This window comes from Coturnix japonica, chromosome 3 (assembly GCF_054131305.1).
Source record: "Coturnix japonica strain WE chromosome 3, WE-NBRP24, whole genome shotgun sequence".
Classification (NCBI taxonomy): domain Eukaryota; kingdom Metazoa; phylum Chordata; class Aves; order Galliformes; family Phasianidae; genus Coturnix; species Coturnix japonica.
The window spans coordinates 103,490,611-103,504,305 of record NC_140665.1 but is presented as its reverse complement, the minus strand read 5'-3'; positions in this window follow the sequence as shown (position 1 = coordinate 103,504,305).

The following is a 13,695-nucleotide window of genomic DNA, read 5'->3' as shown; positions in this document are numbered from 1 at the left end:
GATTTGCTGCCTGGGATAAAGCTGCATGCAGGCTTCTGCAGGGCAGGCCTTGCATCCTCCATGGTCCCACAAACAGGGACACCAATCTAACACATACATCATGATCTCCCTCCTGCAGTGACAGCAAGGGGGGGTGATGGCCGGGTAGCTGTGCCCCTCAGCTGTACCTTGGGATGGTAACCAGCAACGTGCAGGGCTGATGTGTGAGGTCTGGGAGGAGGGGAGGCGTCTTTAGCTGGAGTGAAGCAGTGAGAGCAATAGGCAATGAGTCCTATTAATCTCCCTTATGCTGAGACTGTTCTGCCTGCCCACTCAGCAGCTGCACCCCAGCAACCTTCCAGCTATGGGGCAGTGCAGGAAGCCCTGCTGGAGTGGCCGAGGGGAATCTGTGTGCTGTCAGTCCCCCGAAATGACCCCTCCTGGAAAACAAGTTGCACAATTAGCACTGCAGCATCAAGGCACGCTGACACAGCACTGCTAATTATAGAGCTGAGGCTCAAGGAAGCGCTGCACCGTTAGCACTTCTTGGGCACGGCTGTCAGTGTGTGCTGCAGGGTCAGAGCTGCTCCTGAGAACGGAGGGCACAGCAAGAGGCCATGGGGACCTGATGTGTGATGGTAGGGAAATGCAGCATTCAGGGCCAGGCTGGATGTGGCTCTGGGCAGCCTGGGCTGCTGGTTGGTGACCCTGCACACAGCAGGGGGTTGGAGCTGGATTGTTGTTCCTGGTCTCTGTGCTTCCATCAGGAGAGAAGGGAATGGCCTGAGTGCAACCTGCTGCTGTGTGTAACCTCCATCAGTGAGCCAGCAGCATCTGACCACCATCCATCTCTGAACGTGCAGCCGTGTCCTTACAGGGGAGACCTTTAAGATAAAAAGAAATGAATACGTTCATGTTCAGATCACAGCAACCAGCATTTGTCCTTTGCTTGATGGTTTTGGAGGGTTGCTGCCACATTAAAATCCTCCCTAACATCATCCTCAGCACTGAGCCCCCGCAGCTCACCATGGTCCTTGTTCTGTGGGTAACATCTGTGACCACTGAGCTCCCGCTGTGGGTCAGGACCAGTCCTCACAGCCCAGCCTGTGCGGGGCAGGGAACCGAGGCCAGAACCCTCCCAGCTCCAAGGGTTCACAGAATCACAGAATTGTGATGTGGTTCTGTGATTCCACCACCTGATGTCACTGCCTGACCTGGCAGCTGGGTGTGTGGGTGTCAGTGAGCTCCAAACAAAGTGATCACATCCACATTCGTGGTGTTTGGTGGGTGCAGGCAAAGCGTTAAAGATGCCACTTAGGGAGGAATTTCCCAGCTGCAGAAGTTAATAGCGCTAAAGCCGCCACTCGGCTCCCCACAAACGTGGCTTTAAGCTGCAAATCTCTTTGAGACTCATAATTCAATCCTATTTGGAAACAAGTTCCTTAGATTTAGAGCAATGAATATTTAAAGTTGAGCAGCTGAACCTTTTTCAATTTCTGAGACTGTTGGTGGATGAAAAACTGACCATGAGCCAGCAGTGTGCTCCTGAAGCTCAGAAAGCCAATGGGATCCTGGGCTCCATCAGCAGAGGGGTGGCCAGCAGGGACAGGGAGCTGATTGTCCCTGTCTGCTCTGCCCTCATGAGGCCCCATCTGCAGAACTGTGTCCAGGTGTGCGGACCCCAATAGAAGAGGGACAGGGAGCTGTTGGAGAGGATGCAGAGGAGGCCACAGAGATGCTCAGAGGCTGCAGCACCTCCCCTACAAAGACAGGCTGAGGGAGCTGGGCTTGTTCAGCATGGAGAAGAGAAGGCTGCGGGGTGACCTCAGTGCAGCCTGCCAGGACCTGAAGGGAGCCTACAGACAGGAGGGGAGTCAGCTCTGTGAAAGGGCAGATAACAGCAGGACAAGGGGAAATGGATTGGAGTTGGAGGAGGGAAGATTGAGGTTGGATGTCAGGCTGAAGTTCTTTACTGTGAGAGTGGTGAGGTGCTGGAACAGCTGCCCAGAGAGGCTGTGGATGCCCCGTCCATCCCTGCAGGCATTCAAGGCCGGGCTGGATGTGGCTCTGGGCAGCCTGGGCTGCTGGTTGGTGACCCTGCAGGGGGTTCCATATCCTCCAAAACCTCATCCACTGCTTCTTACACCCACCTTCATGCTCAGCTCAGGACAGTGCTGCCTACATGTGACCTGTACAAGTCAGGAGATCACAAAGCTCCCTCATGGCCCCACCTGGTGGCCTGCATCACCACGTAGGGTTGAATGAGAATGAAGTAACACCTTGCAGCATCTTCACCTTCACCTTCAGTGCTTCCATTTGGGGTCAGCCCTGCTCTGCAGGACCACTAACGGGAGAGACACACATCATTTCCAAGGAGGAGATCACAGATTGTGGAAGCAAAGTTGAGATGGGAGAGCAGCCAGCTGGAATGGGCTGCCCTGGGAGGTGGTGGGTCAGCAGACCTGGGGTGTTCCAGGACACTGAGGGACAGTGGGAAGTGCTGGTGGGTGCACAGCTGGACTGGATGAGCTCAGGGGTCTCTGCCAACCCTGTGATTCCTGGGTGCTTTATGGAGTGCCTTCATCTGCTCACTGTGCACAGGGGATGTGCGGTGCCTCACAGTGCATCCAGTGAGGGTGGGGAAAGGAGAAATCAGTGTAAGGGCTCATTACTCATCCCTCTGGGCTCATTAACCACTAATGGAATCGATGGGCAGAATCTGTCGCGCTCTTAAGGAGCTTATGGGGAAATGAAATAAGGTGGGAAGAATCTCAAACCCTATAAACATCTTTTCTTTCTCCTGAACGCTCGATGCCCGATTCCCCACGCAGAGCTGAGCTTCTGGGGTCTTCTTCCCCCCTGGTTTTACTGGTCTGAAACACACAGGGCGCAGCCGGGGGCATTTCGAATGGCAGCAGCGCACCCAGCGGCAGTGCTCGCTGCTCAGCGCTGGGTGGCAGGCTGTCCCCAGGCAGGAGCCGGCAGACGGGAGCGGATACGGGGCTCAGTCGTATTACGGAGGAAGAAGTTACTTGTCCCCAGTGGGATGTGGGACGATGGGCACGAGATTAGTGCGGGGCCTGCGATGAAATGAGGGGAGCCAGACCATGGAGACTGACCTCATAAGGCCCAGTCTGCAGTGCTGCGTCCAGACTTGGGACCCCCAGCACAGGAGGGATGTGGGGCTGTGGGAGCAGGGCCAGGGGAGGGCCAGGAGGATGCTGAGAGGGCTGGAGCAGCTCTCTATGGAGAAAGGCTGAGGGAGCTGGGGGTGTTCAGCCTGGAGAAGGCTCCTAGAAGACTTTATTTCAGCCTCTCTGTCTTGGATACAGCTCCGGAGCCTGGGCGTGCTGCCTGTGGCACTAAGTGGCACTAAGTGGCACTAAGTGGTGTGCTGCCTTCCCCTCAGCTCAGCCGAGCTGCCCCGGATCATGAAGCCAATTTGCATCCAGATCTATATGAAGTCATTAAGAAGTGCCAGACATGAGAGTGAAACTGGATGAAAGCTCCACCGGTGGGAACAATGAAAGGAAATCCCAGTGCTGAGCTCCAGTTGGCCTCAACAGAGAGGAATTCAATTAAGGCCGGCTTTGATTTGTTTAGTTGGGAGCAGAGGCAGCTGACGGGCCATTGGACATTTCTTTGGCTCTGAATCATCCCTAAATACCGCAGGTTGCTGTAAGCAGGTTGGAACCAACACACCGGCCCCAGCCCACCAGCAGCCGCCAGCTGGGGAGCAGAGAAGGCAGAACCAGCCCTCAGAGATGCAGAGCTGACACGGAGCTGCTCCCGGGGCTCTGTAGGAGAAAGACCTACAGACTTTGGCTGCCTCGGGTCCGTGCTTCCCCCCAACAGCCGGCTGTGCTGTGAGCCCTCCCTTGCACAGCTCTGCAGCTACAGATGCAGCTTCTCACCTCAGCAGTTTGATCCAGCAGTCGCCTCCCTGGGGGCCCTGAGATAAGGACGGCCCCCTGCCGTGCTCAGGAGATGATTGGGCATCCTGTGTTACTTATTACCTTCCTGTTCTCATTTTCTTCCTTTGAGCAAACGCTATCTGTTAAATCAGGCGATTCATCCTGTGCCAACACACGGGACAAGCAGTGCCCCGCTTGGTTTCCGTGTGCCAGGTTTTGGCTGGGGGCTGGAAATGGCTCTGAGCAGCCCCCGCATCCCAGCTCACCCCCAGTCACTGCCTTTAAATCCCATTCACTGCTGGACGGAGCAGTGCCCAACCTTTGGGCCGTCGGCCTGGGCCACGCAGTGAGGACAGCTGTTGTCTTGGGCTGCATGTAAAACATCACAGATTTATGGCACGTAACTGACACAACTGGTTTTATTCTTTGGTTTTATTCTTTTTATGTGTGTCCACTAAAACACAGGGGGAAAAAAGAGGGCAACAAAAGCGTAAAAGCCAGAGGAAATCACCGCTGTGAGTGCAATGGGGATGGCAGCACTAACATGCAGAGCTGCCTCGCCTGCACAGCGAAGCAGAAACACCCTGCGCCCATGGCACAGCTGTGCTGCTGGTAAACACGGGCACATGCTCTGCCCCTCGCTGCCTGCGGGGCTCACGGGGCAGCAGCAGAATGCAGGGGGGAGCAGAGGGGCTGCTCAGAGGGAGCCCCATTCCCAGCAGGAAGCCGTCCCATGGGAGGACAGGGGGCATCTTCTCATCTGCTGAAGCTGAATGTGAAATGTGCAGACCCACAAAGGAGGAATGAAGTGGTTGAAATGGGTTTGTCCTTCACCTCTTAGGAAGCCAGTTGGGTGCTGTGCCTGAGCTCACATTACAGATGTGTGTGCAAGGCTCTCGCTTGTCTCTGCTCCTCTGTGTAAAGGTTCTCTGCTTGTCTGTGCAAAGCACAGGCTCATTGGCAGGACTGAGTAGAGCTCCTCTTAATACCTTTAAATACTTAATGGGAGGAGATATAGATTTTCTGCTATCCCCTTCAAGCAGGGCAATCCCTTGGCTGTGGGCTCACCAGACTTCCTCCCATCTCCTGTACACGACACATGAGTGTGTGAACAGAGCTCATCTCTCCCCCTGCCCTTGCCCATGTCCTGCCCGCATCCCCTGCCCTGTGACCCCCCAAGTGCTCAGCCAGCTCCACAGCACTTGGCAAAGACTTCATTTAACACTAAATAAATACAGCATTCTTGGAAGCACTTCCCTTTGAGATGAGCAGGCTGGATGAAAGGCTTCCCCGGCTCTTCCAGCCTCAAGATTTATTTTCTTGCTCAACAAATCAGCGCTGCTGGACGGCCATGCTGCAGGTTTTCCTTCCTGCTTCTATCATGTCTGTTTATCAGAAATTATCACCTGTTTACCCGAGATAAGGCAAACAGTTTGCTCATCTGAGGCCCTTCAGAGACACCCTACAAACATCCTTTGTAGTCTGAACCGGACAGGCAGCATCCTACAGCCCCATGCGGGTGCACAGCTCACACTTGTTGGGTTTGATGGCGCTGTGAGTGAGATCAGTGTGTGGTTCCAAGCAGAAGCGATGTGGAAGCAGCTCCGTGCTTGGTGGGAGCATCTGGCCAACTTCAGAGCTTGGAACAAAAGGAGAAAGCAAAACCTGCTCTCCCCAGAAAGCAGTGGGGAAAGGCACCTCTCCCTCCCGAGCTGGACTTTGGGCCATGGGCGCACTGTGGCCACACACACAGATCTCCACATTACCCCATGGCACCTCTCTTTTTCTTCTGCTGGATGTGAGTAACCAGTGATCCTGCACTGCTCCCTCTGCTTGAAAAGCACAACTTTGCTGGGGGCAGAGGAACACTGCGGTCTGTGGGGTGATGGCGCGTCTCTCTCCGCATTCCTTGCTGGGGTGAGGGTAGGGCCAATGCTTTCAAGTGCAGACTAGTCACAAGGAATTTATCTTGCCAGCTTCCCTTTCGTAACAGGAAGTGAACCCGACAAACAATAATTGTAGGAAATGTACAACTGACCCAGGCAAAGGTAGAAAGTTTGCTCTCAATCATCACTGTGTGCGGATGGGACAAGGAGAAAAGGCAGAGCTGAATAACTGTGGGTTTTCTTCATGGACATTGATTTTATTTTATTTTTTAATGAGGAGTGTCGCTTTGTCACAAAAGCAGCTGGCTCTCTTGCTGCTTGGGAACCTTGATCAGCAACATCAGTGCCGCCAGGGAATCCCATATGGGTCCTAGGGCATCCCAGAGGGAGCCAAAGCATCTTAAACCCCTGTAGTCCAATTTTGGACACCAGGAATCACAGAATCACAGAACCATAGAATGGCCTGGGTTGCAAAGGCCCACAGTGCTCAGCCAGCTCCAACCCCCTGCTGTGTGCAGGGTCACCAACCAGCAGCCCAGGCTGCCCAGAGCCACATCCTTGGTCCCCTTCTCTCCCACCCTTGCAAACTAAGGAATTCTGCTGGTGAAACCATGTGAAACTGGGGTGAGGGGAGCGACAAGTTGAACATTTGCTGTCCTTTTTGTTCAGCTGGAACTCGTGAGGAGCCCAAACCCATGCCCAGCATCAGCTGAGAACTCTGAATGCACACGCTAACCTGAGAGCAGTGGCTGTTTTCACGTACACAGTCCTCTGTTGATATTTCTTCCCATTTCCATTCCAACAATTAAGAAAGAGCCCTCATAGTGCTGCTGTAATAAAAGGGCCAGGTGTGCTGGTTAATAAACAGACAAACCTATTTCACCCATAAATGTCCTTTTTAGGACTCTGATGGCTCTGTGCCATCCTGCCCCGTGTTCCCCATTTTCCTTTGGAAGGCTTTTGGGACCTGCAGAAAGAGTTTCTCCCCACATCTGTTTTACATGGGACGTATTTCTGCATCAGGCCACAATCCCACAGACTTCTTGGCCATGTCTAGAGGAGAGCTCTGAATGTCTAATGGGAGAAAACAAGTTTGGCAGAGATCACAGCATACACGTGCAGCCCATGGGCTTCCCTTTGGCCAGGGGCAGCCTGTCATCCTCAGTGATGCCACTGAGCTCGGGTAACATCTGCACCTTGCCACAGCCAAACTCCTCAGGAAAGGACCCCTAGAAATCTTCTAAGTTGAACAGAGGGCAACCCCAGTAAGAACTGAGATCAGTAGAGGCCGTGAGTGCTGGACTATAGGCTTAGACACTGTCTGCTCAGGCATTCTGGCAACATAGCAAGGGTATGGATAACAGACAGGGAACCTGGGGCATGAAGGGGAACTAAGTATTCACACGTCTATGGGCAATAAGTTTTGCCTACAGAGTTTCCTACACTGAAAAGCACAGGGACTTTCCAGCAAAAGCTCCTTGTGTGACACAACAGCACACACCCATGGCCCGTTTTTCCTACCTATGTGTGCAGCCTCAGCACATCCAGGAAATGCTGATGGGTCTGTGCCACCGTGCTGGTCTCACCCAAACCTCTTCAGGTTCTGCCTGTGGTTACTCAGCAGCACCTACATCAGTTCTGCATGGGCGGCAAAGATGCCAAGCTTACCCCGTAGAATCAGACTAGTATGACTGCATGCTACAGGGGTATTTTTTGAGCTGGCAGATGAGAGCCCAAACGAAGCCCAGCTGTGGTCTTGGATCTGGGGACCTCCACTGCAAATCTGGCATTTGAATCTACTCCTTCAGCTTCTGACACCAAGGTGAGCGTTTTCTTTGCAAAGGTTTTTCTTTGACTACTTAAATCTCTCCTAATCTCTCTCCTCCTCCCCCCAACCCTTACCAAAAAATGGTATCCCAAAATATCAAGGTATTTCTGCAGTACAGCTACATCTCTATGCGCCTCAGTGCTCCCAGTTGTCATTCCCCACATATCGCAGTAAGGGCAGGTGTTGTCACGGCTCTATAAGCTCTTTCCTTCCTTCCTTGGATTTAGTTTGTCTCTGTGCAGAGTCATGTCTGCAGTGGTGTGGCTGTGTGGGATCAGACTGGCAGGAAAAAGCTGACTGATTAAAAACTGGAGATGTCTCAATGGAGATCACCCTTGGCTAAGGAGGCACATGTAAGGTTTGCCCTTGGCTGCAGTCTGAGCCATGTGGTGCATCTGCCTGCACTCAGCCCTGTACCTTGCTAATCCCAGAACCAGCTCATTGACTTGACCCTACAGCTTGATCTTGGGCTTGCACCTTTGTTGTGTGCTTGTCTTGTGATGACTGTGGCCAAACCTGGTCACTGTCACCAGCCCTGCTCTGCTTTCCTGGCTCAGCTGCCTCTGGTCTGTGCCCATCACTGAGGTCAGTGCCCTACTGGGCTTGGTGCTGGCACAGCTCCCAGCTCCTGCCCTGCAGCCCACTCCCCTTGTTGGCTGGCAGTGACTCCTTTCCCTCTGGGATAAAGAGCCACCCAGGGAGTCGTAATCAGGCCTTAGGTCCCTCAGGCAGGTGCCTTTATTGGGAACTTGTTGGTCTCTGGGGATATGCAATTGCAAGGAGAACAGAAGCTGTGCTGGAGGATTCCACACCAACAGAAAGAACTTGAACTTTAAGGGTTCAGTGTTATCCAGCGTTTGGGATATTGAGTAGATTAATCTGATTTTTAAGAGGATTCAGTTTCTTATGGCCCCATTTACTTTGATTCAAAAGCACAGAGAGGCTGGGCATGAAGCAAGGACATTTGGAGGAAGGTAACCAGCCATCACAACCCCGCACTGCTGTGAGCTTTCTGCCAGGTGGGGTGGTGATGTTTATCAGCATCTCCCAGATAAACAGCTGAATTGTGCCAGATTCCTTCTGCTTTACAAAGACAACAAACTGCACCCTTCCTCTGCGCTGTTACCAGTCAGGGTTGCCCCATTTCACAGGGCTGTGAGCAAACGAGGAAGTCTCTGTTAGAAGGTGGGAATTCCAGCCATTGCCTGGAAGCACAGCAAACAAGTGTAGGCAGTTAGATGAACCATACCTCTCCTTCAAGTAATGCTGTTGAAAGCCTGCTGAAGTCCTCCCCTGCTGAGAGCCACACTGCCTTGCCCCATTGCTCTTTTGACATCCTTGTCTCACCCCCAGAGCCCTGAGGGGGCAGGAATGCTGTCCTGTGAGCCATGCAAGTGATGCATTTTTCCATCACTTGATGGAACCAACAGCTTCTACTGCAGTACCACCAAGTCCCACTGTAAGCCCTGTAATAGCACAACAGTGAAGCCTCCTGGCCTGCCCTCAACCTTCCCATGTCCCTGCTGTGCCTCTGCTCCCAGCTGTTTCCCATATCCCCATAGTGCCCTGTGAGGCCCTCCCTCCTCTCATAATGCTGGCTTCCATCCCACCACCTTCTGCCCAGAGCAGCTTGGCTGTTGGCCTGACAATGGGCTTCCCCATCCCCTTGGCCAGGCCCTGGAGCTCCTGGTGTTTGAATAGCCGGCAGTCTTTTCCAGCTGCTGAGCAGCCAAGCTAAACATACCTGTCCTTTGGGTCATCCTCTGGGTCTGTTCTTCAGCCTCTGACATTCAGGAAGCTCGGAGGTATTTATTACTGCTGAGATGGTGAGAAATGACAACAGCTCTGTCCGTGTGATCAGCCCGAAAGGCACGAAGGAAGGAATTAACAAACATTAAAGCACTTTAAAACACCTATTTTTTTAACTAACATAAAAACACATCTCTCGGATGACTTGGCCTCTCCCAGTACAAAAGGCGTTGGCAGGGTTTGGTGACCTTATCTGGCCAGGAGAGCTCTGAGGCAGCACTGCCTTCTTTTCAGCAGCAGTGGGGAGACAGCTTGTTGTCCCAGAGCCACACTTAGCACAGAAGGGCTGGATTAAATAAAATAGGGCTGGATCCTAGATCAGTGGGTCAGAGGGCACACATCACAGAATTACAGATCCCAGAATCACAGAACGGTTGGGTTGGAACAGACCTCAAGGATCATGGAGCCCCAACATCCACCACAGGCTCCCCTGGAGGGGTCTGGTCACACTGTCTCATGGCCACAGGGGTTTGCAGGTGCCTGGGAAGCGGCTGTATGACCACAATGCTCTTACCCAGTAGCCTGCACGATCACGAGCACGTTCTGACAGGGTCAAAGGGCTGCTTTTCACTGGAAAATGTATGCAAATCTATGAACTAAGTATAGGTGTAACCCACTGAAATGTGCTTCTGTCAGCACACGTTACATGTGCATCAGTGCAGCCTGAGCAGCCCATATGCTTCCAGCTTGGAGACTCTCACAGATAGCAGATGCCTTTCTCTTGTCTGTGAGACATTCAGCACAGAGGACCGGCCCCTCCGAGGTGCTGCACCTGGAGATCATGTGTGACACTGTTGTGGTTTTGGCTGGGGTGGAGTTAATTTTATTCCTTGCAGTTGGGCTGGTGCTGGATTTTGGATTTATGTTGAGATCAGTGTTGGTAACAGAGCAATGTTTGAGCTGTTGCTGAGCAGTGCTGCACAGAGCCTTGGACCTTTCTGCTTCTAGTACTGCCCTGCCAACTGAGACTGGGGTTACACGTAGCTGGGGGAGCAGAGGCAGGACAGGGGCTCCAAGTGGCAGAAGGGATATTCCGTGCCATATGGCATCGTGTGCAACAGTGCAACCATGGGAAAGGAGGAGGAACTGGGGACACTTGGGTCATGGAATTTGTCTTTCCAAATGACCGCGAGGTGAGATGAGCCCTGCTTTCCTGGAAATGGCCTGCCATGGGGAAGGAGGGAATTAATTGTTTGTTTGCCTTGCTTGTGTGCACAGCTTGTGCTTTGCCTGCTAAACAGCCTTTATCTCCAGTCACAGGTTCTCACTCTTTTATCTTCCCAATTCTCTGCTCATTTGTTTTTTATCACTGCCACACCAGGTGAGGTGTTACCATCCTTTCTGTCTCGTCCCATCTGTGTACCTTCAGCTACTGCCTGTCCTCCATTGTGGAGCAGAGCTGTTGGTCTGTGTGCCATCAATGTGAAGGTATCTTCCCAACTGGGTGGTGACGCACTGTTCACAGGTTGCCCAAGGAGGCTGTGGATGCCCCATCCCTGCAGGCATTCAAGGCCAGGCTGGATGTGGCTCTGGGCAGCCTGGGCTGCTGGTTGGTGACCCTGCACACAGCAGGGGGTTGGAGCTGGATGAGCACTGTGGGCCTTTGTGACACAGGCCGTGCTGTGATTCTATGCACAATGTCCTGCTTTGCACAGAGCCCCACAACGTGCAGGGTGCAGCACTGCAGAGCTCTGCACCCCCACAGCCCTCAGGTGGCCGTCCCTATTTGATATTGTACCATTCAAAGACATTTCCTTCGTCGACCATTGTCAGAAGAAAGGGTGGGAAAGCAGGCTATTTTCTGGAACCGTGTGTTTTAAACCGGGTCCTGCTAACCCAAAGGAAGTCGTCTGAAGTTTCAGAAAGAGATGTCTGGGTTGTGCTTTCTGGACAGGGACTCAAAGGTCCCCGAAGGAATTACAACATTTTCTGCTAAGGGAAATCCAACAATCACACAAACACAAAGGCCACCAGTTCCAGGCGTTTTCCACTTCCTCTATTGGTTTCCACAAGTGCTCAATGAGTTCTCCATCATCCCGCACCAGTTCCTTGTTTGGCCCACATCTCTGCGCTGGGACTTCCCATGGGCTGCTAGGCCCTTCTTTGCCTATTGTCAATGCTGCTTTTAGCACACGAGCCTTTATATAACCCCAGACAAAACATGTTGGGGAAGACAACGTTCCACCAAAGCACTCATACTCCTAATGTAATAGTTAAAGAGCTCCAGCAGAGGTGAGGCTGTAAGTAGGTCCTACATTAAGTATGCCAAATAGTGTTCCTCTGTACTGAGCCCAGTAATGATGAAAACTGAAGCACCTTGTGCAAAGGCAGCCTGCTATGGACACAGCCATGCCAAGTATTAATGAATCTCATGGTAGTTTGCACAAACAGCTGATTGATGGGGTTATTAAAATGAATCATAGAGTCATACAATCACAAGGTTGGAAAGGACCTATAAGATCATCTAGTCCAACCGTCCTCCCTTTACCATGCCTACAGGAAACCCCTAAACCGTATCTCCTAGCTCCCTATCCAGACATGATGAGGATCTTTGCTTTTGAATTAAATCTGTCCAGTTCCAGTTGTTCACATTTGTTTGTTTGGTGCTTTTCTCTAGAAGATTACATACACACCTCACACTTTGCACCTCCCCGACATGAGGGTTGCATGGCAGTGCTGTACGATCATGCTGCTATGAGGAAGCAACTCACGCAAGTGTGATTAATTAGCCTAAAAAAGATGGTAGAAATTCAAGTCATTTAAACCTCAGGGAAACTTGTAGTGTTGAGCAAGAGAGAAACCCACAGGGCTGAGCTATGGCAGCGTACATCTGCAGTGCTCCAAACACCTGAATTAATTCTTCTGTCACTAAAATGTGTTCCTGGTGTGTCAAAAAAATGCAACCTTCGGGAACCTTCCCCATCCGGATAAATGAGGGCTGCAGGGAGGCAGAGCTGAGCACATCAGTCCTTTCAGCATGGAACTGCGCAGCTTCAGCTCTGCTGCTCCTTCTAAATACACTGCTCCAGCCAGATGTATAATGAGACATTTCATTACTTCCTTCCTTCGCAGCAGATTAGAGCAAAGTGAGTCGGGATGTGCTGTCCCCACTGTGAGCAGAGGTTAAATGTTTGTTCTCTGCCAGACTCAGGGCAAATGGGACTTCCCTTTGCTGCCCCATGCATTGCAGCTCACCCCATGGCCGTGCCAGCCTCAGTATGGCTGGAGATGAGTTTGCACTTGGGCAGATCAGATTGTTGCTGGATGCTGCTGCTGCTGAGCCATGCTGCTGGCCCTTATCTTGCAGTCCAAAGAGCCATTCCATTTTGCATAATACAGCCAGACACTGATCATAGGAAGCTTCACCCCTCTTCAGTGGAAACACCAACAACGCAGATACCTGTTTCTGAGATAGATTTTGGACTCCCATTTGTCAGTAGAGAACATAAGCATCAGTTCTTTATTCTGAGCAGTTTTGGACATTTATCCAACGCTTTGGCAGCACATCCATCTCCCTGCAGCTCCCACACATGACAGCACAGCCTGCCCAGCTCTTCTTGTGCATCTCAGTGCTGAACAGGAGCATTTCTGACACCTTGGGGCTGAGAAAACTCTTCCACCCACCACAGAAAACCAGGATGCAGAGGGGAATAAACCTCACCAAAATGAGGCTGAGCTATAAATATTCCAAAGAGATTTCCACATACTTTTTAACTCAGGGGCTCTATTTTAAAGAAATAACCACTCCATCGTTCTAGTCAATGTATCCCAGTTGTGTTATCTTTCCTGAATGTCCCAACCATTGTATTTCACTCATCCCAACCAGCAGGAGCTGCATGGGAACAGAACTTCTAGCTCCAGACAGACAAAAGGAAATCAAACTGGAAAGTCCACTGAAAATGATTGGTCTTACATAGTAAAGAGATATGGAGCAGACTTGTTAATGGAAAGCCAAGTGTCCATTGCAATGGAAAGCTAAATAAAGGCAGGGTAACAGCCCACGCTCCTTGGCACCTCACAGGGGATGCCCTGTGCCATCCAACAGGTTGATGCTGGGCCACACTCATGCAGTCGATATAATCACAGAATGGCTTGGGCTGGAAGGGAACTCCAGTTCTACTCCCTGCCATGGGCTGGGCTGTGAGCCACAGAATCAAGCAATAGATCTCGCAAGAATATGTGAGCTGAGCACAGGGAGGAGAGACAGAAGCAAAGTGTCAGCGGTAACCAAAGAAGTTCCCCTATTAAAAAAAGCCTTTTTTCTTTTGATGACCCCCAA